The 24249-nt window shown below is 46.3% G+C and overlaps 1 pseudogene; it reads right to left on the bottom strand.

Annotated features, from left to right (window-relative positions):
- Positions 1-9948: 9948 nt before the first annotated feature.
- Positions 9949-24249, bottom strand: part of LOC133381561 (zinc finger protein 208-like) — a 30863-nt pseudogene continuing 16562 nt past the window's right edge.

Genomic DNA, 24249 nt, shown 5'->3' with positions numbered 1-24249 from the left:
TACTGGAGGAAAGTGATTTTATAATATAATTTTAGAGATAGGATTGTTATATATTCTAGACCTATAACTGATCTGCGACAAATCGGAAGTCGACATTTTATTTTATTGTTTAATTGTTTTTGTTTTGTTTTGTTTTTTGTCTTTGAAAATTTGAATAAAAATTAATGATTAAAAAAAAAATCTAAGATTAAAAACATTTTTAAAAAGGTTTAAGAACATATTAAAAACCAATTCCAATTTTATGCCTTTGGAATGGAAATGGTTAAGCGCAAATTCTACCTGGGACATAGCACCTGTGGCCCAACAACATGGGGTTTAGTATGTTCTGCCAAAATTGGATGAGTTCTGTTTTTTGGGAAACCAGACCAAAGGAAAGGAAGGCATAGAGATTGGTGCAAGTAAATGCAAACATCATTTCACCCTTGAAGGAGACTGGAGAAAAAACCACACCCAGAATCCCACTTTCTGCCGACATTATCATGATTTTCATGTTTCTTGTAACTATTCTATTGATAACACGATGCATTGTTCTGCCTTTACCAATTCTGGTGGTCATCAGGCATGGGACTGTAAATACCTGAACAACTGGGGAGCGTGTTTTCGGAACGGGACTAGCAACCCTCATGATCCAGGTGGTGGTGTCCCTTGGCGGGGAATAACGAGCCCCTACTACCAAAGGTAGTGAGTTCAACCATGGAAAACATGGTCTTCCCCCTTCCACAAAGGCCCATGGGAAGCTCTAGGAGGACATTATTGTTCTGGACATGAAGCCTATAAAGTATTACCAAAATATTGGATTGGCTCCTGCTATGTTGCCTGCCTTATACCAGCTGTCAGGGTCACTCAGGTACTCCCAGTTGGAAGAATCAAGAAAAAGAGAGGCTTACCAATCAGAGAAAAAAGAGAACTCAAAACCTGCTTGCCATTGTGCACAATGGGACATAGAAAACCGCAGGCCTTTAATGATAGGCTCAGTAATAGGGTGGTCATTCCTGCCCTTGGTTGGCACGGCCGCTGTAGGTTCTGGAGTATTGAGGCTTCAATCTGTAGTGGAAAGTCTTGCAAATGAGATCAAAAAGCTCTTCCTGTGGCCTCTAAGGCTATAAAGACCCTATCCGCAACCCAAACCCAAATAAGGAAAACAGTTCTCCTAAAGAGGATGGCGCTGGACTGTTTGCTCACTACGGATGGAGGGACTTGCGCCATCATTGGGAGCGAATGCTGTTCACATCAACAGTTCAGCTGGAGAGATTGAATCCCATGCCAACTCCATTATATATCATGCTGAGCAAATAGCAGAAGTAGCTTATGTTGACTGGAGTAGCGAGTTTGATTGGTGGGGATGGCTACCGAATCCAGGCGGATGGCTAGGAGGCCTAATAAAAAATCTGCTAAAATATGTTATAATGGGATTATGTTTCCTTGTCCCCATTATACAGTCACGAGAGTGGCTGTATACTATAACCAGCATGGATTTTTCACATTCCGCAATGTTAAATGGAAAATACCCCGCATGCCATTCTGATGCTTCCCATAAGCTCATTTCAAAACAAAACCTTACAAAACTTATAGTTCTGAACTCAGAAACGCTTACTTAACAACCCTGTCAATTTTCATGGCGATACACAAAACAGTCAGAGAGATTCAAGTGTTCAAAGTCTAAAAAGAGAGAGAAAAACTTCAGAGCCCTTTTGGACTTTTTTCCGCCAGAGTTCTCATAATCTGTTGAAATTCATTAAAAATCAGCCATGTTCACAGAGTACCTGTAATCCTAATACTGACCTTGCCGCATACTCTGACCTCCATCTACTGCAGTTTAAAAGTTAAAAAAATGCATGGTTGATTTTTAATTAATTTAAGAAAATTTGGCTTGAAGCCTATGACAACGCGGGGCATGCTCAGTAAGGACCAACTGTCAAGTGTTCTAAAAGCCTCACAGCTGCTGGGCTTGGCTAATAAGAGGGCCACACCCACACCAGACTTGATTTCACTTGAGACAGTCATGGCTTCCCTCAAAGAATCCTGGGAAGTGTAGTTTGTGAAGGGTGCTGAAAGGAGACTCCTATTCCCCTGAGAGAATGGTTAACCGTCAGACACTCTGATTGAAGGTCTGTGAGAGGAACAGGGAGTCTCCTAGCAACTCTCAGCACCCTACACTTCGCAGGATTCTTTGAGAGAAAAAGTAGGATGGGACCTTAACGAGTACCAAAGGTAAAAATAGAAAATAAAAAATTAAGGTGAATGTAGCAGTATAAATCCTGGAAATATTTATTATAATAAGGTAAAATAAACCAAGAATGCATCAATATAACAGAATATATCTAAATTCAAACATAAAAAGTTTTTTACAAAAATATATGTCAAGAACAATATATAAATATGAATATTGTTTCTGATATGGAACAAGATAAGTAGGAGAAATCAAATTCTAATGTAGTGAGGATGTTTTCAAGATGGTTCAGCCAGATGCATTTCGACACAGAATGTCTTTTTCAATGGCCTTAAAGATAGAAAGAGTGTACAGCACAATATATTTTTTAAAAAATATTTTTTTATATCAAGGCATAAATTATATTGATGGGTGCTCACCCATCTCTGGAAAAGCAAAAACCTCTCTGTCTCTGCAAAGGAAAAAGTGACAGGCCACCAAAATAGCAGGTGAAGAGACGTGGAACAGTCTGGGATTAAGCTAAGAGAAGAAGGTGGTCGGGGTCTGAAACTCTCCATAACTGTTGTCAATGTGCGTGTAAGGGGTGGTTGCTACTGTTGGCTGGAAGACATGTTATTAGCTGTTGTTGCATAGAGCCACCTGTAAAAGTTTCCCCTCGTGATATCACGTGATGCCTGCTTGGAACAAGTTTTTTAGTTGTAAGTACTGATCAACGTGCTCTGAGTGCTCCATTTTTATTGCTCTTTGGCTGTCATATGGTGTCCTTGTGATGCCCCTGTATTTATAATACTGTAAATATGGGAAGTGCGGGTTTATTAGAGTATACATAGTAAGTAGACTGCGTGAGAGGGGGAAGTACACAGGCTGGAATGCTGGAGAATGTTGTGTTATGATTGGCTGAGCGTTTGAGTGTCAGAAGGTATAAATGAGAGAATGACAGATGAGAGAGAGTTCTGTTGGTGGGAGTTCAGTTGGTTGATGATTAGTGGGTTGGAGTTGGTTTTGGGAGGCTTTTGTGGGTTGGTTTGAATTAGACGTGTAGTGAGGCAGGTTATTGACGGCTAGAAACATAAATAGTAACGCAACGTATGAAACCACACTCTGTAAGTAACCTTGTTATTTCCTGTATATATAAATAAATATTTCTTAGTTTACCAGAATGCCTGACCCTTGGCTGGGTTACACAGACCAGAAGGGTGGGCAGGCCATATATCAAGGTGGAGAAACAGTATCAATGGTGGCAGCGGTGAAGAGATCATCAGGTATCCAGAGCAACCCAGGGCTGTATTCTTTATAGGCACAAAGATACAGGGGGGGTGTGGCCTGCAAGTGCACCCAGACACAAAGTAGCAATAAGCCAGGAGACTACGGCACAGTCTCAAGGCAATATTGTTAAACAGGAAGGTCTGGTGGTGCTGCCTAGCAGTGGGATCTTGAGAGATCTTTGCTAGAGCCGGTGAGAGAACCATTTTGAGAGCAGGACCCTGAGGTGGGACGGTCAAGGCGGTAGCCACAGGTGGGAACCTGACATCCTCGCCTTGGTGACAGCTAAGCAAATAAAGTCCTCACAACTATTTTTGGGAATCGTGGTTTTTCTTTTTCATCCACACCCAAAATAGAAATAGAACATAATCTCCAGTTTGAAACCCAAAAGCTCTCTTCACCATCATATGACATTGACCAATAAAAAGGCTTGGAAATTATTAAAAATAAATTTGACACAGATTTCTAGGATGAATAGTGAGAGATAATTTTCTAGGTTAGATTCTCTGTAGAAAAGGTAGTAACAGAGAAAAGAAGCAAAGTAAGAAGAACACCAACAAACATACAAAAATAGTTCTCCATCTTTGCAGATGGTAGGTGTTGCCACCACTTATCATATGCTCAGAGGCAGACATCATCCAGGATTCGTTAGGGGAAGCCATGTGGCTTACATTTGTGTTGAATGTGCTTTAAAGGTCTGGTGCGATCATGCATTTCTATCATATCTCCTCTTAGCTTTTTTCTACAGCAAAAATCCCCAAATGTTGCGACACTTGAGCATTTTGGTTGCCCATTTCTCTACCTCTTCCACCTCTAGAATGCTATTTTTGCAGTTCAGGCACCCAGAACTGTAGACAGTATTCACTAATAGGCCACCACTCACCATATGCTCAGAGGCACACGTTACCAAATTCTTCCAAGCTGCACAGGAAGTGGAGTGGACTGTGAAAGACCAACCCAAATTGTGTTTAAATTTTTACAAATTTGTAGGGCGCTACAGTATCACAGAGAGGAGGTCAGGTCTCCTGCTCAACTGGTACATTCACTATAGCTGCCCAATTTCCCTGCTTTATAAAGTTTGATAGAAAGATCTGTGGGCTATAGGTATGTTCTTAAACCGCAAGGTTTTTTGCCTGTTAGTGAATTTCTCTGTGTTTTAATCCAGGAGATAAGAAATGGGATCCTGTGCAAGTTTCCTGAGAATGGATTGATCATTTGTATGCTTACTGGATTTCCTCCCCTGCAATCATGCTTAGTGTAGGTGAAACTGACTACAGGGGATGGGGAGGGGAGGAGGAGGAAGGGCAGGGGTAGGGGAGGAGGAAGGGGAAGAAAGGATGGGAGCAGGCAGGAGGGGGAGGGGAGGAGGAGGCAGGCGTGATCATTTGCATGCTTTTTGAGTTAAGTGGGATTTACAGTGGGGTGGTATTGAAAAGGGGATAGAGAAAAGTTTTTCTCCCTCTCTCACAGTATGAGAACTCGTGGACATTCAAAGAAGCTGAACGTTGGAAGATTCAGGACAGACAAAAGGAAGTACTTCTTTACTCTGCACATAGTTAAACTGTGTAATTTGCTCCAACAAGCCACCAGCTGGGATGGCTTTAAAAGAAGATTAGACAAATTCATGGAGGACAGGGCTATCAATGGCTACTAGCCGTGATGGCTGTGCTCTGCCACCCTAGTCAGAGGCAGCATGCTTCTGAAAACCAGTTGCCGGAAGCCTCGGGAGGTGAGTGTTCTTGCACTCGGGTCTTCCTTGTGGGCTTCCCCCAGGCACCTGGTTGGCCACTGTGAGTACAGGATGCTGGACTAGATGGGCCACTGGCCTGATCCAGCAGGCTCTTCTTACGTTCTTATGTTTTTCATTATTATTTTTTATTTGATTTATTAGTCGCCCATCTGGCTGGAAACCCAGCCACTCTGAGCGACGTACAAAATAAAGGCATATAAACATCAAACATAAAAGTATATAAACATCAAAAAACAAGCAATAAAACTAAACAACAAAGTAGAAGCTATCACACAGCCCAACCCAAAGATCAGAAAGTCCTCTTAAAGATGCTGCGTTTGAAGGCTGGAGGGTGGGGCAAGGCAGGTGGAAGCAGCCTCCCCTGATGGCAACAGAGTCTCTCTCTCCTCATAGTCCTTCTCCTGAGGCAGCTCCATTTTGAAGGCTGGAGGGTGGGGCAAGGCAGGTGGAAACAGCCTCCTGTGATGGCAACAGAGTCTCTCTCTCCTCATAGTCCTTCTCCTGAGGCAGCTCCATTTTGAAGGATGGAGGGTGGGGCAAGGCAGGTGGAAACAGCCCCCCCTGATGGCAACAGTGTCTCTCTCCCCTCATAGTCCTTCTCCTGAGGCAGCTCCCTTTTGAAGGCTGGAGGGTGGGGCAAGGCAGGTGGAAGCAGCCTCAACTGATGGCAACAGTGTCTCTCTCCCCTCATAGTCCTTCTCCTGAGGTAGCTCCCTTTTGAAGGCTGGAGGGTGGGGCAAGGCAGGTGGAAGCAGCCTCCCCTGATGGAAACAGAGTCTCTCTCTCTCCTCATAGTCCTTCTCCTGAGGCAGCTCCCTTTTGAAGGCTGGAGGGTGGGGCAAGGCAGGTGGAAACAGCCTCCCCTGATGGTAACAGAGTCTCTCTCCCCTCATAGTCCTTCTCCTGAGGTAGCTCCCTTTTGAAGGCTGGAGGGTGGGGCAAGGCAGGTGGAAGCAGCCTCCCCTGATGGCAACAGAGTCTCTCTCTCCTCATAGTCCTTCTCCTGAGGCAGCTCCCTTTTGAAGGCTGGAGGGTGGGGCAAGGCAGGTGGAAACAGCCTCCCCTGATGGCAACAGAGTCTCTCCCCCTCATAGTCCTTCTCCTGAGGTAGCTCCCTTTTGAAGGCTGGAGCGTGGGGCAAGGCAGGTGGAAACAGCCTCCCCTGATGGTAACAGAGTCTCTCTCCCCTCATAGTCCTTCTCCTGAGGTAGCTCCCTTTTGAAGGCTGGAGGGTGGGGCAAGGCAGGTGGAAGCAGCCTCCCCTGATGGCAACAGTGTCTCTCTCCCCTCATAGTCCTTCTCCTGAGGTAGCTCCCTTTTGAAGGCTGGAGGGTGGGGCAAGGCAGGTGGAAACAGCCTCCCCTGATGGAAACAGAGTCTCTCTCTCTCCTCATAGTCCTTCTCCTGAGGCAGCTCCCTTTTGGAGGCTGGAGGGTGGGGCAAGGCAGGTGGAAACAGCCTCCCCTGATGGCAACAGAGTCTCTCTCCCCTCATACTCCTTCTCCTGAGGTAGCTCCCTTTTGAAGGCTGGAGGGTGGGGCAAGGCAGGTGGAAACAGCCTCCCCTGATGGAAACAGAGTCTCTCCCCCTCATAGTCCTTCTCCTGAGGTAGCTCCCTTTTGAAGGCTGGAGCGTGGGGCTTGGCAGGTGGAAGCAGCCTCCCCTGATGGCAACAGAGTCTCTCTCCCCTCATAGTCCTTCTCCTGAGGCAGCTCCCTTTTGAAGGCTGGAGGGTGGGGCAAGGCAGGTGGAAACAGCCTCCCCTGATGGCAACAGAGTCTCTCTCCCCTCATACTCCTTCTCCTGAGGTAGCTCCCTTTTGAAGGCTGGAGGGGGGGGCAAGGCAGGTGGAAACAGCCTCCCCTGATGGCAACAGAGTCTCTCTCCCCCTCATAGTCCTTCTCCTGAGGTAGCTCCCTTTTGAAGGCTGGAGGGTGGGGCAAGGCAGGTGGAAACAGCCTCCCCTGATGGCAACAGAGTCTCTCTCCCCTCATAGTCCTTCTCCTGAGGTAGCTCCCTTTTGAAGGCTGGAGGGTGGGGCAAGGCAGGTGGAAACAGCCTCCCCTGATGGTAACAAAGTCTCTCTCCCTTCATAGTCCTTCTCCTGAGGTAGCTCCCTTTTGAAGGCTGGAGGATGGGGCAAGGCAAGTGGAAGCAGCCTCCCCTGATGGAAACAGAGTCTCTCTCTCTCCTCATAGTCCTTCTCCTGAGGCAGCTCCCTTTTGAAGGCTGGAGGGTGGGGCAAGGCAGGTGGAAACAGCCTCCCCTGATGGAAACAGAGTCTTTCCCCCTCATAGTCCTTCTCCTGAGGTAGCTCCCTTTTGAAGGCTGGAGCGTGGGGCTTGGCAGGTGGAAGCAGCCTCCCCTGATGGCAACAGAGTCTCTCTCTCCCCTCATAGTCCTTCTCCTGAGGCAGCTCCCTTTTGAAGGCTGGAGGGTGGGGCAAGGCAGGTGGAAACAGCCTCCCCTGATGGCAACAGAGTCTCTCCCCCTCATAGTCCTTCTCCTGAGGCAGCTCCCTTTTGAAGGCTGGAGGGTGGGGCAAGGCAGGTGGAAACAGCCTCCCCTGATGGCAACAGAGTCTCTCTCCCCTCATAGTCCTTCTCCTGAGGTAGCTCCATTTTGAAGGCTGGAGGGTGGGGCAAGGCAGGTGGAAACAGCCTCCCCTGATGGTAACAGAGTCTCTCTCCCCTCATAGTCCTTCTCCTGAGGTAGCTCCCTTTTGAAGGCTGGAGGATGGGGCAAGGCAGGTGGAAGCAGTCTCCCCTGATGGAAACAGAGTCTCTCTCTCTCCTCATAGTCCTTCTCCTGAGGCAGCTCCCTTTTGAAGGCTGGAGGGTGGGGCAAGGCAGGTGGAAACAGCCTCCCCTGATGGAAACAGAGTCTCTCCCCCTCATAGTCCTTCTCCTGAGGTAGCTCCCTTTTGAAGGCTGGAGCGTGGGGCTTGGCAGGTGGAAGCAGCCTCCCCTGATGGCAACAGAGTCTCTCTCCCCCTCATAGTCCTTCTCCTGAGGTAGCTCCCTTTTGAAGGCTGGAGGGTGGGGCAAGGCAGGTGGAAGCAGCCTCCCCTGATGGCAACAGAGTCTCTCTCCCCTCACAGTCCTTCTCCTGAGGCAGCTCCCTTTTGAAGGCTGAAGGGTGGGGCTTGGCAGGTGGAAGCAGCCTCCCCTGATGGCAAATGAGTCTCTCTCCCCTCATGTTCTTATGTACTCCTGTGCAATCATGCTTAGGATAGGTGAAACTGACCTGGGGGAGCAGGAAAAAGAGGGCAGGAATGGGAGGGAAGGAGATTGGGTGGTCGGGCTCTGGGCAGAAGGGAAGTCCTTTTCCTTTCCAAAAGGAAAACACTGTGAACAGCATCATTGCTTTTCAGCATTTCCCCCACCTTTTTATTCTACAGCAGGCACTTGTAGCCTCCCACCCAAATTTAAACCGAAGCCGTCCCTGGCCACACCCACACCCGGGCTTTATTTCACTTTGAACCATCATGGTTTCTCTCAAAGAATCCTGGGAAGTGTAGTTAGTGAAGGGTGCAGAGAGTTGCTAGGAGACACCCTGTTCCCCTCATAGACCTTCAATCAGAGTGGCTGACTGTTAAACCAGTCTGGCCACTAAAGCTGTCAGTGAAATAGGAGTCTCCTCTCAGCACCCTTCACAAACTACACTTCTCAGGATTCTTTGGGGAAAACCATGACTTTCTCACGTGAAATCAAGTTCTGGTGTTGGTGTGGCCCCCTGATTAGCCAAGCCCACCAGCTGTGAGTCTAGGTTTTAGAATTCTGACAGTTGGTTCTTACTGAGCGTGCACGACATTATCACTGAGTTCAAGGCAAAATTTCTTAAATTAATTAAAAATCAACCAGGCAATTTTTAACTTTTAAACTGCAGAAGATGAAGGTCAGAGTATGGGGCAAGGTCATTATTAGGATTACAGGTACTCTGTGAACATGGCTGATTTTTAATGAATTTCAACAGATTATAACTCTCAGAGAAAAAAGTCCACAATAGCTCTGGGGTTTTTTTCTCTCTTTTTAGACTTTGAACTCTCTATTCTCTTAAACTGTTTTGTTTATCACCATGAAAATTTAGAGGCTTGTTAAGCAAGCGTTTCTGAGTTCAGGACTATAAGTTTTGTCTGGTTTTGTTTTGAAATGAGTTTATGGGAAGCATCAGAATGGCATGGGGGTATTTTCAATTTAACATTGCGGAATGCGAAACCTCCATGCTGGCTATAGTATACAGCCACTCTCGGGGCTACATAATAACGTGGCAGGCAGATTAATATCTGCCTTTTTATAGTATAGAATTTTGGGGAAAGCTTCACCTGTTGATATTCTGTTGGATTATCTTATTATTTGAGTGTTGAAATGGAAGTGGACTGCCTTCAAGTATATCCCAACTGATCGCTACTCTATGAATAGGGTTTTCAGGATAAGCAGTATTCAAAGGCGGGTTACCATTGCCTCCCTCTGAGGCTAGTCCTCCCCAGATGACTAGGGCCTGCTCAGCTTGCCATGGCCGCACAAGCCAGCCCATTCCTTGTCCGCAACTGCCAGCTGGGGGGCAACTGGGCTCCATGAGACTCTGCAGCTTGCCCACGGCTGCACAGGTGGCAGGGCACGTAACCCCTGAGCCATTCACTGTGGTGTGATCTTGACACCCAGGAGACATGAGCGGGGTTTTCAACTCACAGACTCTGGACTCCCAGCAGGCTCTCCTCCCCACTGTGCTACACCAGGTGTTATTTGAGTGTTACCATTGGATTATTTTTGGTACTCCACTCACATCTGCCAAAGAGGCTACAAATTTGCATTTGACATTTTATGCAAAATTGTTTTTTTTGAGGAGTGCAGCAGAGGGTCCAATCTGCATAGAGTACTGAGCCCAGAAAATCCTGTTCGTAGCCTTCCTTCCTTGTATGGATCCCTTGACGCACAGAAAGAGTTGAACTCTGCATAAAGCTCTTTCCACACTTGAAGCATTTATAAGGTTTGTCCCCTGTGTGATTTCTGTGATGCAAAGTAAGGTTGCTATTCCACCTAATGCGCTTTTCCACATTGCAAGCATTTTAAGGTTTGTCTCCTGTATGTTTTCTTTGATGGACTGTAAGGGTGCTACTCCACCTGAAGGTCTTTCCACATTCCAAGCATTTATAAGGTTTGTCTCCTGTGTGAGTTCTTTGATGCAAACTAAGAGAGCTACTGTCACTGAAGGTCTTTCCACACTCCAAGCATTTATAAGGTCTCTCCCCTGTATGAGTTCTATGATGCAAAGTAAGGTTGCTACTCCGACTGAAGGTCTTTCCACACTCCAAGCATTTATAAGGTTTGTCTCCTGTGTGAGTTCTGTGATGCGAAGAAAGGTGGCTACTCAACCTGAAGCTCTTTCAACACTCAAAGCATTTATAAGGTTTCTCCCCTATATGAGTTCTGTGATGCAAAGAAAGGCTGCTACTCCGACTGAAGCTCTTTCCACACTCGAAGCATTTATAAGGTTTCTCCCCTGTATGAGTTCTCTGATGCAAAGAAAGGTGGCTACTCCACCTGAAGCTCTTTCCACACTCCAAGCATTTATAAGGTTTGTCCCCTGTGTGAGTTCTGTGATGCGAAGAAAGGTGGCTACTCCACCTGAAGCTCTTTCCACACTCCAAGCATTTATAAGGTTTGTCTCCTGTGTGAGTTCTTTGATGTGAAGTAAGGTAGCTACTGTCACTGAAGGCCTTTTCACACTCCAAGCATTTATAAGGTTTCTCCCCTGTATGTGTTCTGTGATGCACAGAAAGGTGGCTACTCCGACTGAAGGTCTTTCCACACTCCAAGCATTTATAAGGTTTGTCCCCTGTGTGAGTTCTTTGATGCGAAGTAAGGATGCTACTCTGACTAAAGTTCTTTCCACACTCCAAGCATTTATAAGGTTTGTCCCCTGTGTGAGTTCTTTGATGCGAAGTAAGGCTGCTACTCTGACTAAAGTTCTTTCCACACTCCAAGCATTTATAAGATTTGTCCCCTGTGTGAGTTCTTTGATGCGAAGTAAGGCTGCTACTCTGACTAAAGTTCTTTCCACACTCCAAGCATTTATAAGGTTTGTCTCCTGTGTGAGTTCTTTGATGTGAAGTAAGGGAGCTACTGTCACTGAAGGTCTTTTCACACTCCAAGCATTTATAAGGTTTCTCCCCTGTATGAGTTCTGTGATGAAAAGAAAGGCTGCTACTCTGACTGAAGCTCTTTCCACACTCCAAGCATTTATAAGGTTTGTCTCCTGTGTGAGTTCTTTCATGCGAAGTAAGGCTGCTACTCTGACTAAAGTTCTTTCCACACTCCAAGCATTTATAAGATTTGTCCCCTGTGTGAGTTCTTTGATGCGAAGTAAGGCTGCTACTCTGACTAAAGTTCTTTCCACACTCCAAGCATTTATAAGGTTTGTCTCCTGTGTGAGTTCTTTGATGTGAACTAAGGGAGCTACTGTCACTGAAGGTCTTTTCACACTCCAAGCATTTATAAGGTTTCTCCCCTGTATGAGTTCTGTGATGCACAGAAAGGTGGCTACTCCGACTGAAGCTCTTTCCACACTCAAAGCATTTATAAGGTTTGTCCCCTGTGTGAGTTCTTTGATGCGAAGTAAGGCTGCTACTCTGACTAAAGTTCTTTCCACACTCCAAGCATTTATAAGGTTTGTCTCCTGTGTGAGTTCTGTGATGCAAAGTAAGGGTGCTACTCCGACTAAAGCTCTTTCCACACTCCAAGCATTTATAAGGTTTCTCCCCTGTATGAGTTCTGTGATGCAAAGAAAGGTGGCTACTCCGACTGAAGCTCTTTCCACACTCCAAGCATTTATAAGGTTTATCCCCTCTATGAGTTCTGTGATGCAAAGAAAGGTGGCTACTCCACCTGAAGCTCTTTCCACACTCCAAGCATTTATAAGGTTTGTCTCCTGTGTGAGTTCTTTGATGCGAAGTAAGGTGGCCACTCTGACTGAAGCTCTTTCCACATTCCAAGCATTTATAAGGTTTCTCCCTTGTATGAGTTCTGTGATGCAAAGAAAGGTGGCTACTCCACCTGAAGCTCTTTCCACACTCCAAGCATTTATAAGGTTTGTCTCCTGTGTGAGTTCTTTGATGCGAAGTAAGGTGGCCACTCTGACTGAAGCTCTTTCCACATTCCAAGCATTTATAAGGTTTCTCCCTTGTATGAGTTCTGTGATGCAAAGTAAGGGTGCTACTCCGACTGAAGGTCTTGCCACACTCAAAGCATTTATAAGGTTTGTCTCGTGTGTGAGTTCTTTGATGCGAAGTAAGGTGGCCACTCTGACTGAAGCTCTTTCCACATTCCAAGCATTTATAAGGTTTCTCCCCTGTATGAGTTCTGTGATGCAAAGTAAGGGTGCTACTCCGACTGAAGGTCTTTCCACACTCAAAGCATTTATAAGGTTTGTCTCCTGTGTGAGTTTGTCTCTCCTCTTGTTTCTTTGCTCCATCTTGACTCCTCAGTTTCTGCTCCTGCACTTGCTCCTCAGCTTTTTCCAGTGATACTTCAGATGGTTCTCCCTCAGCCTTGGCCCCCCAGATGTATCCTGATGGAATGAAAAGGAAAGGTGAGAAAATGCTGTGGAGAAATCCTGTGAATATATTATGATTTGTACTTTGAAAATGTTTTTCTGGGACCTCTGTTGATATCAGAGTTTAACTGCCAAAGCTCAAGGCCTTGTACGGAGTTAGTTTAGCAGTAGGTGCTTGGTAACAGGTTGTGAAAAGAGATGCAGAGAGAGAGAATTGTAGCAAAACTCTGCTCTCTTGTCCCTCCATTTAAGGTGGACAGCCCAGTACTTATGCACTGCTGGAATTTACAAACCTGGAATGGATCCTGTCTGAGAGAAAAATGGCCCTTTGCACTGCCCAGAGGGCAGCTCACGTCCCCTCCCTCCCTGACAAAATGTTAGTCCTCTGTTGCATGCAACATGAGATAGTGTTGGAAGATGACACCTCCCCCAGGACAGATGGCACTCTGCAAGGTACTGGGGAAGAACAACGGACAAGTACGAGTAGTGCTGTGACTAATGACACAGCTGGGTCAAAGCCAAAAGGAAGCCCAGAGGCTGATGCACACAGATGTGAAAGGAGAATCCAGAGTTGCACAATGTACATAATAGGAACATGGAATGTGAGAAGCATGAACCAGGGAAAGTAATAGTAGCAGTAGTAGTAATAATAATAATAATAATAATAATAATAAAATTTTATTTTTAGGCCGCCTATCTGGCCGAATGAACGGCCACTCTAGGCGGCGTACATAGATTAAAATAAGATACAACATATAAATACAATTCCCACATCAATCTTCAAATAATCAACCCACCCACATCTGTACGTTATAAACTAAAATTACCTAGGAATCCTGTATGCCCGCTGAAACAGCCACGTTTTTAATCCTTGGCGAAAACCTACCAGGGAGGGGGCATGGTGAAGGTCACATGGGAGAGAGTTCCAGAGGGTGGGGGCCACAATCGAGAATGCCCTCTCTCTGGTCCGCACCAGCCTAGCTGTTTTCATTGATGGGACCGAGAGAAGGTCTTGTGAGTCTGATCTCGTCAGGCGGCATATTTGGTGATGCTGGAGGCGCTCCTTTAGATAAACTGGGCCGAAACCATATAGGGCTTTAAAGGTTAACACCAACACCTTGAATTGGACTCGGTAGACAACTGGTAGCCAGTGTAGGTCTTCTAGCACTGGAGTGATATGATCCCGGCGGCGGCCATACTTAATCAGCCATGCCGCCGCATTCTGTACCAGTTGTAATTTCCAAACCGTCTTCAAGGGTAGCCCAACGTAGAGCGCATTACAGTAGTCTAAGCGAGAGGAGACCAGGGCATGCACTACCCATGGGAGCAGATGGACCGGAAGATAGGGTCGCAGCCTCTGTATCAGACGTAATTGATACCAAGCTGCCCGGCTCACTGCTGACACCTGAGCCTCCATGGACAGCTAGGAGTCAAGAATGACCCCGAGGCTGCGAACCTGGTCCTTTAGGGGCAATCTTACCCCATTCAACACCAGGTCAATATCTCCTAATCTTCTCTTGTCTCCCACAAGCAGTACCTCGGTCTTGTTGGGGTTCAGTTTCAGCCTGTTTCCTCCCATCCATTCACTTACGGACTACAGGCACTTGGAAATAGTATCCACAGCCAACTCCGGTGAGGACTTAAATGAGAGATAGAGCTGAGTGTCATCCACATATTGGTGGCACTGCAGCCCAAATCTCCTGATGATGGCCCCCAGCGGCTTTACATAGATGTTAAATAGCATGGGAGAGAGGATAGAACCCTGTGGCACACCACAATTAAGAGGCCAAGGGTCTGAAAACTCCTCTCCCAATGCCACACATTGGTGCCTGTCAGAGAGATAGGAACGGAACCACCGTAGAACAGTGCCTCCAATTCCCATTCCCTCCAGGCGGCCCAGGAGGATACCGTGGTCGACGGTATCAAAAGCTGCTGAGAGATCTAGGAGGACGAGGAATGAGTGTTCTCCCCTATCCAGCGCCCTCATCAAATTATCCACCAGAGCGACCAAGGCTGTTTCAGTTCCATGACCAGTCCTGAAGTCCGATTGGAATGGATCTAAATAATCTGCTTCCTCCAAGTGAGAAATTATCAAGCAAGAAATTGAACGCATCAACATTACAATAGTTGGCGTGAGTGAAATAAAATGGATGGGAATGGGACATTTTCAGACGAGTACAAAATATTTTATGCAGGAAATGATAAATTATAAAGAAACCGGGTTGCTTTAATAGTGGGAAGTGACATTGGAGAAGCCATTAGGAGCTATAATGCAAAGTGTGAGTGAGTGATACCCATGAGATTTAATGGGAAACCTATCAACATAACCATCACCTAAGTCTATGCTCCAAGAGCAAACACAGAAGAAGAGCAAATTGAGAGATCTTATGCAGATGTCAGGAAGAAATTAAAGGGAAATTTAGACCAAAAGTAGGGATGTTGAATACGCAACAGGGGAACACACTGACTGACTGAGATAAAATAAAAGGAAGCAATACATTGAAGAACACTGTAAAAGAGATGCAAGGATGACAGATTCATTCATGGAGGAAACCTATGATGAAAACCAGAAATTTTAGAATGTGAGGTGAACGCTGCTCTTCAAATACTTGGAAGAAAGAAAACACCAGGAATAGATGGCATACCAGTAGAGTTCCTACAAGCTACTGAGACTGAATCTGTCCAGATTTTGACAAAGCTTTGTCAACAAATATGGAAAAGAAAACAATAGTCCACAGACTGGAAGTGTTCAATACACATCCCAACTGCAAAGAAAGGGGATCCCAGAGAATGCAGTAGTTATCGAAGGATTGCCTTAATATCCCATGCAAGTAAAGTAATGCTCAAGATTCTACAACAAAGGCTCTTACCATATATGGAGCGGGAAGTGACAGATGTCCAAGCTGGTTTTAGAAAGGGAAGAGGTACCACAGATCGTATTGCAAACATAAATTGGATAATGGAATGGAGCAAGGAATTTCAGAAGGAAATCACACTGTGCTTTATAGATTACAGCAAAGGCTTTGACTGTGTAGATTATGAAAAACGATGGAAGGTTTTAAAACAAATGGGGGTGCCACAGCATCCAATTGTCCTCATGCACAACCTATACTCTGAACAAGAGGCTACTGCAAGGACAAAATATGGAGAAACCGATTGGTTCCTCACCGGAAAGGGTGTGAGACAGGAGTGTATTTTATCACCATATTTGTTTAATCTACATGCAGAACATATATGGAAAGTGGGGTTGGACCAAGATGAAGGAGGTGTGAAAATTGGAGGGAGAAATATCAATAATTGAAAATATACAGACGATACCATACTACTAGCAGAAACCAGCAATGATTTGAAACAAATGCTGATGAAAGTTAAGGAGGAAAGCACAAAACCAGGACTACAGCTGAACATCAAGAAGACTAAAGTAATGACAATATAAGATTTATGTAATTACAAAGTTGGCAACGAGGACATTGAATTTGTTAAGGATTATCAATACCTTGGCACAATCATTAACCAAACTAGAGATAATAATCAGAAGAAGTCTTGAACTGGGGAGTGTAGCTATGAGAAAAAATCCTCAAATGCAAAGATGTATCACAGAATACCAAAGTTAAGATCTTTCACACCATGGTATTCTCTATCTCTACGTATGGATGTGAAAGTTGGACAGTGAAAAGTAAAATCAACTCATTTGAAATGTGGTGCTGGAGGATAGCTTTGCGGGATCCATGGATAGCGAAAAAGACAAATAACTGGGTGTTAGAACAAATTAAACCCAGAACTATCACTAGAAGCATAAATGATGAAACTGAGGTTATCATACTTTGTGTGATGGAGGGGGGCCTTTAGGCAAAATACCCAATTCACACAGCAGTTGTGGCCAGTGGCTAAGGTACCGGTTCAGAGCCAACCCTCTCCTGAATGAACACACACTGGTAAATAGAAATAACTGTATTAAAGAATAAAAGAGGTGCGCAGTTACAGAAGCAAGATAGTTCCTTAATATCAGCACCCAAAAGGGGCAAGGTAAAACATAGGGAGTTCAGTCACAACAGAAAAGAAGAAAGCTATCTAGCCTAGTCTATACTTACACCCAGGTAGACAGTTGCAGAGAAAGGAACAGGCAGGAGAATTGATGCAAAATGGAACCTCAGCAGGCAACGTCAGATAGGCATGATGGGACCCAGGAGAGGAACGAAAGCTAAGGTTTGGGCGCCATACTTATGGCAAACTCCCCAGCAACAGGCCGGATCCAATTAATGAATTGGGAAATTTCTTCATGCAAAAAGGGCCCATCAATCACTGGCCAAAAGAAACATCCTCCCTAAAACTTCCCAGACTTTACGACCTTGATGGAGCCTGGCTTCTACTGGTAAGGTGGTGTTAGGGTGGGCCTCTGATTACCCACAGCTGGGAAATAAAACTGCCCACTCATAGCTCTAATGAAATGCAAATGGACTGCCTTGAAGTCGATTCCGACTAATGGCGACCCCATGAACAGGGTTTTCATGGTAAATGGTATTCAGAGGTGGTTTCCCATTGCCTTCCTCTGAGGCTGAAAGGCAGCGACTGGCCCAAGGTCACCCAGGGAGCTTCATGGCTGTGTGGACATTTGACAAATCATACACCCCAGGAAAAGGGAGGGTGTATTCTATGAGATGCAAGTCGTTCCCAGCTAAAATAATGAAGAGTAAATAGGGGGAAATATGTAATTTGTGGTGACCACTCCAAAATCTGCTGTGGGCTATGAAAAATCAATCACTTGAGCAAAGCAGATAGTGTCCTCTGGGAGATGCCACTGCATCCTGCCTGGAATGGTTTTTCTTGTGGACACCCAGTTCCTTATTTTTTTATATACACTGGTATGTTAGAGAAGACACCCTCCCCTTTCCTGGGAGGTATGATTTGTCCTGGTCCAGAGCAGATTTGGGGTGGGCACCCCAGTTACTTATTTTTTATGATTTTATGACATCATTATGTATTTATGATAATATCAGAAGCCTGGTGATTCTGATTGCATAAATATATTGTTATTCTGGACGGGGAGAGTCCCCCAATCACAGCAACATATCATACTGGGTACCCCAACATATATTTTGGGGTTCAGACCTGTTAACTCTGGCTTGAAGTTGCTGTAGCTGTCAACTTTTCTTCTTTTTTAGTGTTTTGAGCTTTCAAGCAAATAAGGAACTGGGAACCAACTTCAGCCGCGTGATGTTCCCGAGGGATGCTTCGATCCGGCCCCAACTCAGCCAGCCCAGCTCAGGGGAGAGGCAGAGAGGACGGGGCAGAGCTGCAGCCTCCGATCGGGAGGGTCTGCGGGGAGGGGGCGCTTAAGGGGGTCCTCGCCCCTTCCATCCTCCCCTCCGGCCCCATTGCATACCGTCCTTTCGAGGCTCCCCCCGCGCAACCCCACTCGCCATCATCGCTGAGCATGAAGAGGGGCTCCTCCGGCGCTTCCAGCCTGTATTTCTCGCAGAGAGGCGGGGCAGGAAAAGGAAGTCCCTCCTTTGCGCTCTTTCCTTCAGCTCTCTTGTCGTTTGCTAACCCTTCAAGAGCAAAGTGGCTGAAGCTCCTCGGCTGCTTCACGCGGAGAGGGAGGGGAGGCGGGAAGCCCCTTTCTGGCCGGAGACCCTTCTCCATAATAACAATAAAAATGCCATGCACGTTTTTAAAACGGGGCTTCGAGGGAACAGCTTAGGTTAGCCTGTTTTGCACATCTCTTCTACATATTGTGCACTTTGAATCCCCCAGTCGGGAACAACAGAGAACGTAGTCATGCTGTAAGGACTGGATGGATCAGGACTGCTGGATCAGGCCAGTGGCCCATCGAGTCCAGCATCCTGTTCTCACCGTGGCCAACCAGGCGCCTGGGGAAAGCCCGCAAGCAGGACCCGAGTGCAAGAACACTCTCCCCTCCTGAGGCTTCCAGCAACTGGTTTTCAGAAGCATGCTGCCTCTGACTAGGGTGGCAGAGCACAGCCATCATGGCCGGTAGCCATTGATAGCCCTGTCCTCCATGAATTTGTCTAATCTTTTAAAGCCATCCAAGCTGGTGGCCATTACTGCATCTTGTGGGAGCAAATTCCATAGTTTAACTATGCGCTGAGTAAAGAAGTACTTCCAATTCTCTGTCCTGAATCTTCCGACATTCAGCTTCTTTGAATGTCCACGAGTTCTAGTATTATGAGAGAGGGAGAAAAACTTTTCTCTATCCACTGTCTCAATGCCATGCATAATTTTATACATTTTTATCATGACTCCTCTGACCCGCTTTTTCTCTAAACTAAAAAGCCCCAAATGCTGCAACCTTTCCTCGTAAGAGAGTCGCTCCATCCCCTTGATCATTCTGGTTGCCCTCCTCTGAACCTTTTCCAACTCTATAATATACTTTTTGAGATGAGGCGACCAGAACTGTACACAGTATTCCAAATGCGGCCACACCATAGATTTATACAACGGCATTATGATATTGGCTGTTTTATTTTCAATACCTTTCCTAATTATTGCTAGCAAGGAGTTTGCCTTTTTCACAGCTACCGCACACATTGGTTGACATTTTCATCGTGCTGTCCATTACAACCCCGAGGTCTCTCTCCTGGTCGGTCACTGCCAGTTCAGACCCCATGAGCGTATATGTGAAATTCAAATTTTTTGCTCCAATATGCATAATTTTACTCTTGTTTATATTGAATTGAATTTGCCATTTTTCCTGCTGTGATGTTAGCCTTCAACCCAGGGATGGGGAACATCTGGCACGGGGGGGGGGGTCAAATGTGGCCCTCCAGACCTTTCTCTCTGGCCCTTGGAACTCTCTTCCCATTACTGGCCTTACTTTGCCCCCTCCTTGAGAGCTTTTGCTAGGAGGCAAACCTTAAATTTGCACTTGCTCCTCTGCCCACTAGAGTCATGTAGCCCCAAATGGCTGCCCGGAAGGGAATACAGCCCTTGCTGAAAAAATGTTTCCCTGGCCCTGCTTTCAAGGGCCACAGGAATCCCTGTTGTTGCAATGGACTAATATGGCCCCCAGACTGCTCTGAAGGTCAGAGGAGGAGGGTCCCTTTTATTCCTCCTGAGTTGGGGTAGTGAATCTGTCCCTGGGGGTGGGTGGGGGAAGTATCCAGCCTCTGCTTAAAAGCCTCTACAGGAAGGGGGGACCACCACTTTCTGAAGCAGCCTGCGCTACACATTTCAACCCGGATCACGCCCCTTTCAACAACATTCCTGTTTTCCCTGAGAATCCTTGGAGCCATAGTTTCTGAGGGGTGCTGGTTATTAAGAGACGGACCCCTCTTCCCCTCCCAGAGCTCCTTGGGAAGACTGTTTGTTTTTGGAGATAAATAAATAGAAGTCCAGCTCCACCACTGAGGGAGTGATATGGGATGGGGGGAGAGAAAGAGGGAGAATTGGCTTAGAAGGAGGGCAGCTGGGGTCCCCCCTCTAGTCAGTGGGGTTGCCCCAAGGGAGGAGCCTGCCCCAAGGATGAGGTCCCCAGGAGAGGGATGCGGGACCTTCTGAGCCCCCTAAATACTCCCTCTTAACAGGGACATGCCAGGGCCAAAATCCAGGAGGGAGGGAGGGAGGGAGGGAGGGAGGAGGTCTGATGACAAAATAAATGATGAAATTCATTTGCCCTCACTAGTGGATTGTCTAAAGCGCTACCTCTTGGCTAATATAATAATGGAACCAGAACTTGCAGAGACAGAGAACTTTTTAAAATGTTGTGTAAATTTGGATAAATATTAGCAAAGAATGTCAACGGTCTGAGATGTGTGTGTACCAGTGTGTGCGTTTACCAAAGTAGCAGGCTTTTCCCCTGCATTGAGATCACGGAAGACTTTAAGCTACATTATTTATAGAAAAACATAGTAGATAGAAAGGCATACCTATCAGTCTAACGAGGGAAGGACGTCAGTCAGAGCATCCCAGGAAAAGGTAAACAAGCCTATCCATCTGGAGGACCCTTGCTCTATCTCCCTTCTGGAGCACAAACAAAAGAACAAAACAGGGGTTGCTCTTGCCCCACTTCCAACACAAAACGGGAATGGATGCAAACTACGGACATATTGTGGGGGAAATGACTGAAGAGAGAGAGATCTATAATCCCTCTGTATCTTGTCCCGGCTGTGGAGGAAGGAGCACTCTCTCTCTCTCTCTGTGTCACATTATGTATTTTTACTGCAGGTAACACAAATCCTGATCCAAGTAAAGAGCATTTCGTATTTCCAGTTGCCCCTCCCACTCTGAGGTCTGGTTTCTCTCTCTCTCTTCCCCACCCCAGTCCGCACTTAATGCCATGTTATGGTCCTCCCTCATCTCACCACTTTGAAGCCAAGGGCTACTAGTCCTCCTAGTGACGCTTTGTCTGCCTTCCTCCCCATTCCAGAATCCAGGCCAAGAAAAATCTCCTACCTGGGAGACCAGGGTTCAAATCCCCACCCAGCCGTGAAGCCCACTGGGTGACCTTGGGACAGTCACTGCATTTCTGCCTCAGAGGGAGGGAGACGGTGTAAAAGCCGGAACGGAACTAAACAGGCCAGAACGGAACGGAACAGGCCGGAATGGGCCCTTTATAAAAGAATTGGATGCCAAAAACACTGGGATGTGTTAGAGACACTTGAGAACAACATTTAGGAACAAAAACCATTCCAATAGGATTTTTATTGACCCTTTAACAGCCAAAATGCCCTCTAGAACAAAATGAAACAGCCCAGAACAGTGACTTCCCAATAAGCCAGACATCCGAAATTCACCAGTCCCACATGACTACATGGGATGCATGAAATAAAATATAAAACCTCCACACAAACCAAGTTCCGATACCCATTCCAGGCTATAATACACTTTTATTTATTTATTTGTTTGTTTATTTATTTATTTATTAAATTTGTTAGTCGCCCATCTGGCTGGTTGTTCAGCCACTCTGGGCAACATACACAATAAAAACATGCCAATACATTAAAACATTAAAAGTCTCAAACAATCATAATAAATCCTAACCCACCCCAAAGGCCTGCCTGACGAGACAGGTCTTCAAGGCCCGGCGGAAGCTCATCATAGAGGGGGCATGGCAGAGATCATTTCGGAGGGAATTCCACAGAGTGGGGGCCACAACTGAAAAAGCCCTCTCCCTAGTCCTCACCAGTCTAGCTGTTTTAACTGGTGGGATAGAGAGAAGGCCTTTTGAGGCTGATCTTGTTGAGCGGCATTCCTGATAATGTCGGAGGCACTCCTTCAGATAGACTGGGCTGAAACTGTGTAGGGTTTTAAAGGTCAGAACCAACACCTTGAATTGGGCCCGGAAAACAACTGGTAACCAGTGCAACTCCTTCAGCACTGGAGTGATGTCATCTTGCCGGCGGCTGCCTTTAATCAGGAGAGCCGCTGCATTCTGTACCAGTTGCAGCTTCCGGACAATTTTATTTATTTATTTATTTAATTTCTTAGTCGCCCATCTGGCTGGCTATCCAGCCACTCTGGACAACGTACGAAGGTTGGGGTGCAGCCTCCGTATCAGATGGAGTTGATACAGCGCTGCCCAGCTCACAGCCGAGACCTGACCCTTCATGGACAGCTGGGAGTCAAGAATGACCCCCAGGCTGCGGAACTGGTCTTTCAGGTGCAATTGTACCCCATTGAGCACCAGGTCAACATCCCCCAGCCTTCCCTTGTTTCCCACGAGCAGTACCTTGGTTTTGTCAGGGTTCAGCTTCAGCTTATCCCTTCCCATCCAGCCACTCACCGACTCCAGGCACTTGGATAGGGTTTCTACAGCCAACCTCGGTGAAGATTTAAATGAGAGATAGAGCTGTGTGTCATCCACCTACTGGTGACACTGCAGCCCAAATCTCCTGATGATAGCCCCCAGCAGCTTTATATAAATGTTGAACAGCATTGGGGTTAGGATGGAGCCCTGTGGCACCCCACAGGTGAGCGGCCAAGCATCCGAAACCTCATCCCCCAATGCCACTCTCTGGTACCTACCACAGAGGAAGGAACGGAACCACTGCAATACAGTGCCCCCTATGCCTAACCTCTTCAGGCGGTCCAGAAAGATACTGTGATTAACGGTATCAAAAGGCGCTGAGAGATCAAGGAGGACAAGGAAGATGCATTCGACCCTATCCAGCACCCTCCTCATATCACCTACCAAGGCAACCAAGGCCGTTTCAGTCCCATGTCCAGGCCTGAAGCCTGATTGAAATGGATCCAGATAATGTTCTTCCTTCAAACGCAGCTGCAACTGCTTCACGACCACCCGCTCAACCAACTTGCCCAAGAATGGCAAATTTGAGACTGGGTGAAAGTTGTTCAGATCTTGGGGATCCAAGGAGGTCTTCTTTAGAATTGGTTTTATTACTGCCTCCTTGAGGGCTGATGGCATAACTCCCTCTTCCAGGGACATATTTACCACCGCCTTGATCCCCTCCCCCAGTCTATCCTTGCAGCTCATAATGAGCCACGACGGGCAAGGGTCGAGTAAGCAAGTGGTTAGCTTTAAGGTTGAAAGCACCTTGTCCACTTCATCAGAAGGAAGAAGCTAGAACCGATCCCACCCCACCAGAGCACCACTGGCCACCTCTGGCTAGCTCACTGTGTCCACAACGCACGGAATAGCACTCTTAATACGATCCAGTCCCATATCTGCCTCCCATGCACACTAGTTAATCAAAAAAGCCACAGAGACAATCTTCTTAGGTAAAAAGAATAAAGAGTATTTGCTCATGACCTTCATATGTTTAAGAAAACATAGGCTCTAGCTTAGATAGAAAATAAGCTGTAGTCTCAGTCCATTTTCAGTCATTGGTGAGGATGCTCCTGGAAGGAACGTCTGCCTGTTCCCTCTGCTAGAGGTTAATGGAGAATATGCAAAAAGGATCAATATCCCCGAACAAAGGAGGAGGAAGAAGTAAATAACCCCACCCTTTAAGGAAGTTCCATCATGGTAAACAAACATAGAGATATCCCCAATACTAGTTAGAGGGAACATCTTGCAGAATTGCTTCCATCTATAATGTGAGTAACTGGAGCTACAGGGGGGCCCTCAGCCGCCACTCCGCTCTCCTTCCTTGATCTGTGCCCCGAACCCCCCCTACCTGTCTCCTGTCTTTTACCATTGCCCTTAGCAAAGATGGTGGCCGTGGTTTTCCCCACCATGGCCGCCATCTTCGTTAAGGGCAATGGTAAAAGACAGGAGACAGGTAGGTGGGGGATGTAGCGGGGACGTGTCCTGGCTCCCTACTCCCTGTCCATGGGGAGGGAGGCATTCCGCTTGTACCAATCCCTTTGACTGAAGAGAACATCACTGACAGGACCCCATTTTTATTTAAATATTCATTTATTTGATTTATATCCCACCCTTCCTCCCAGCAGGAGCCCAGGGCAGCAAACAAAAGCACAAAAAATTCTAAAACATCATAAAACAGACCCTAAAATACACTAAAGCAAAACATCTTTAAGAATGTTTCTTAAAAAAGCTTTGAAAAAAATCTAAGATTAAAAACATTTTTCA

This window comes from Rhineura floridana, chromosome 3 (genome assembly GCF_030035675.1).
Source record: "Rhineura floridana isolate rRhiFlo1 chromosome 3, rRhiFlo1.hap2, whole genome shotgun sequence".
Classification (NCBI taxonomy): domain Eukaryota; kingdom Metazoa; phylum Chordata; class Lepidosauria; order Squamata; family Rhineuridae; genus Rhineura; species Rhineura floridana.
The sequence above is the reverse complement of the archived record's forward strand: the minus strand, read 5'-3'. Positions and strand labels throughout refer to the sequence as shown.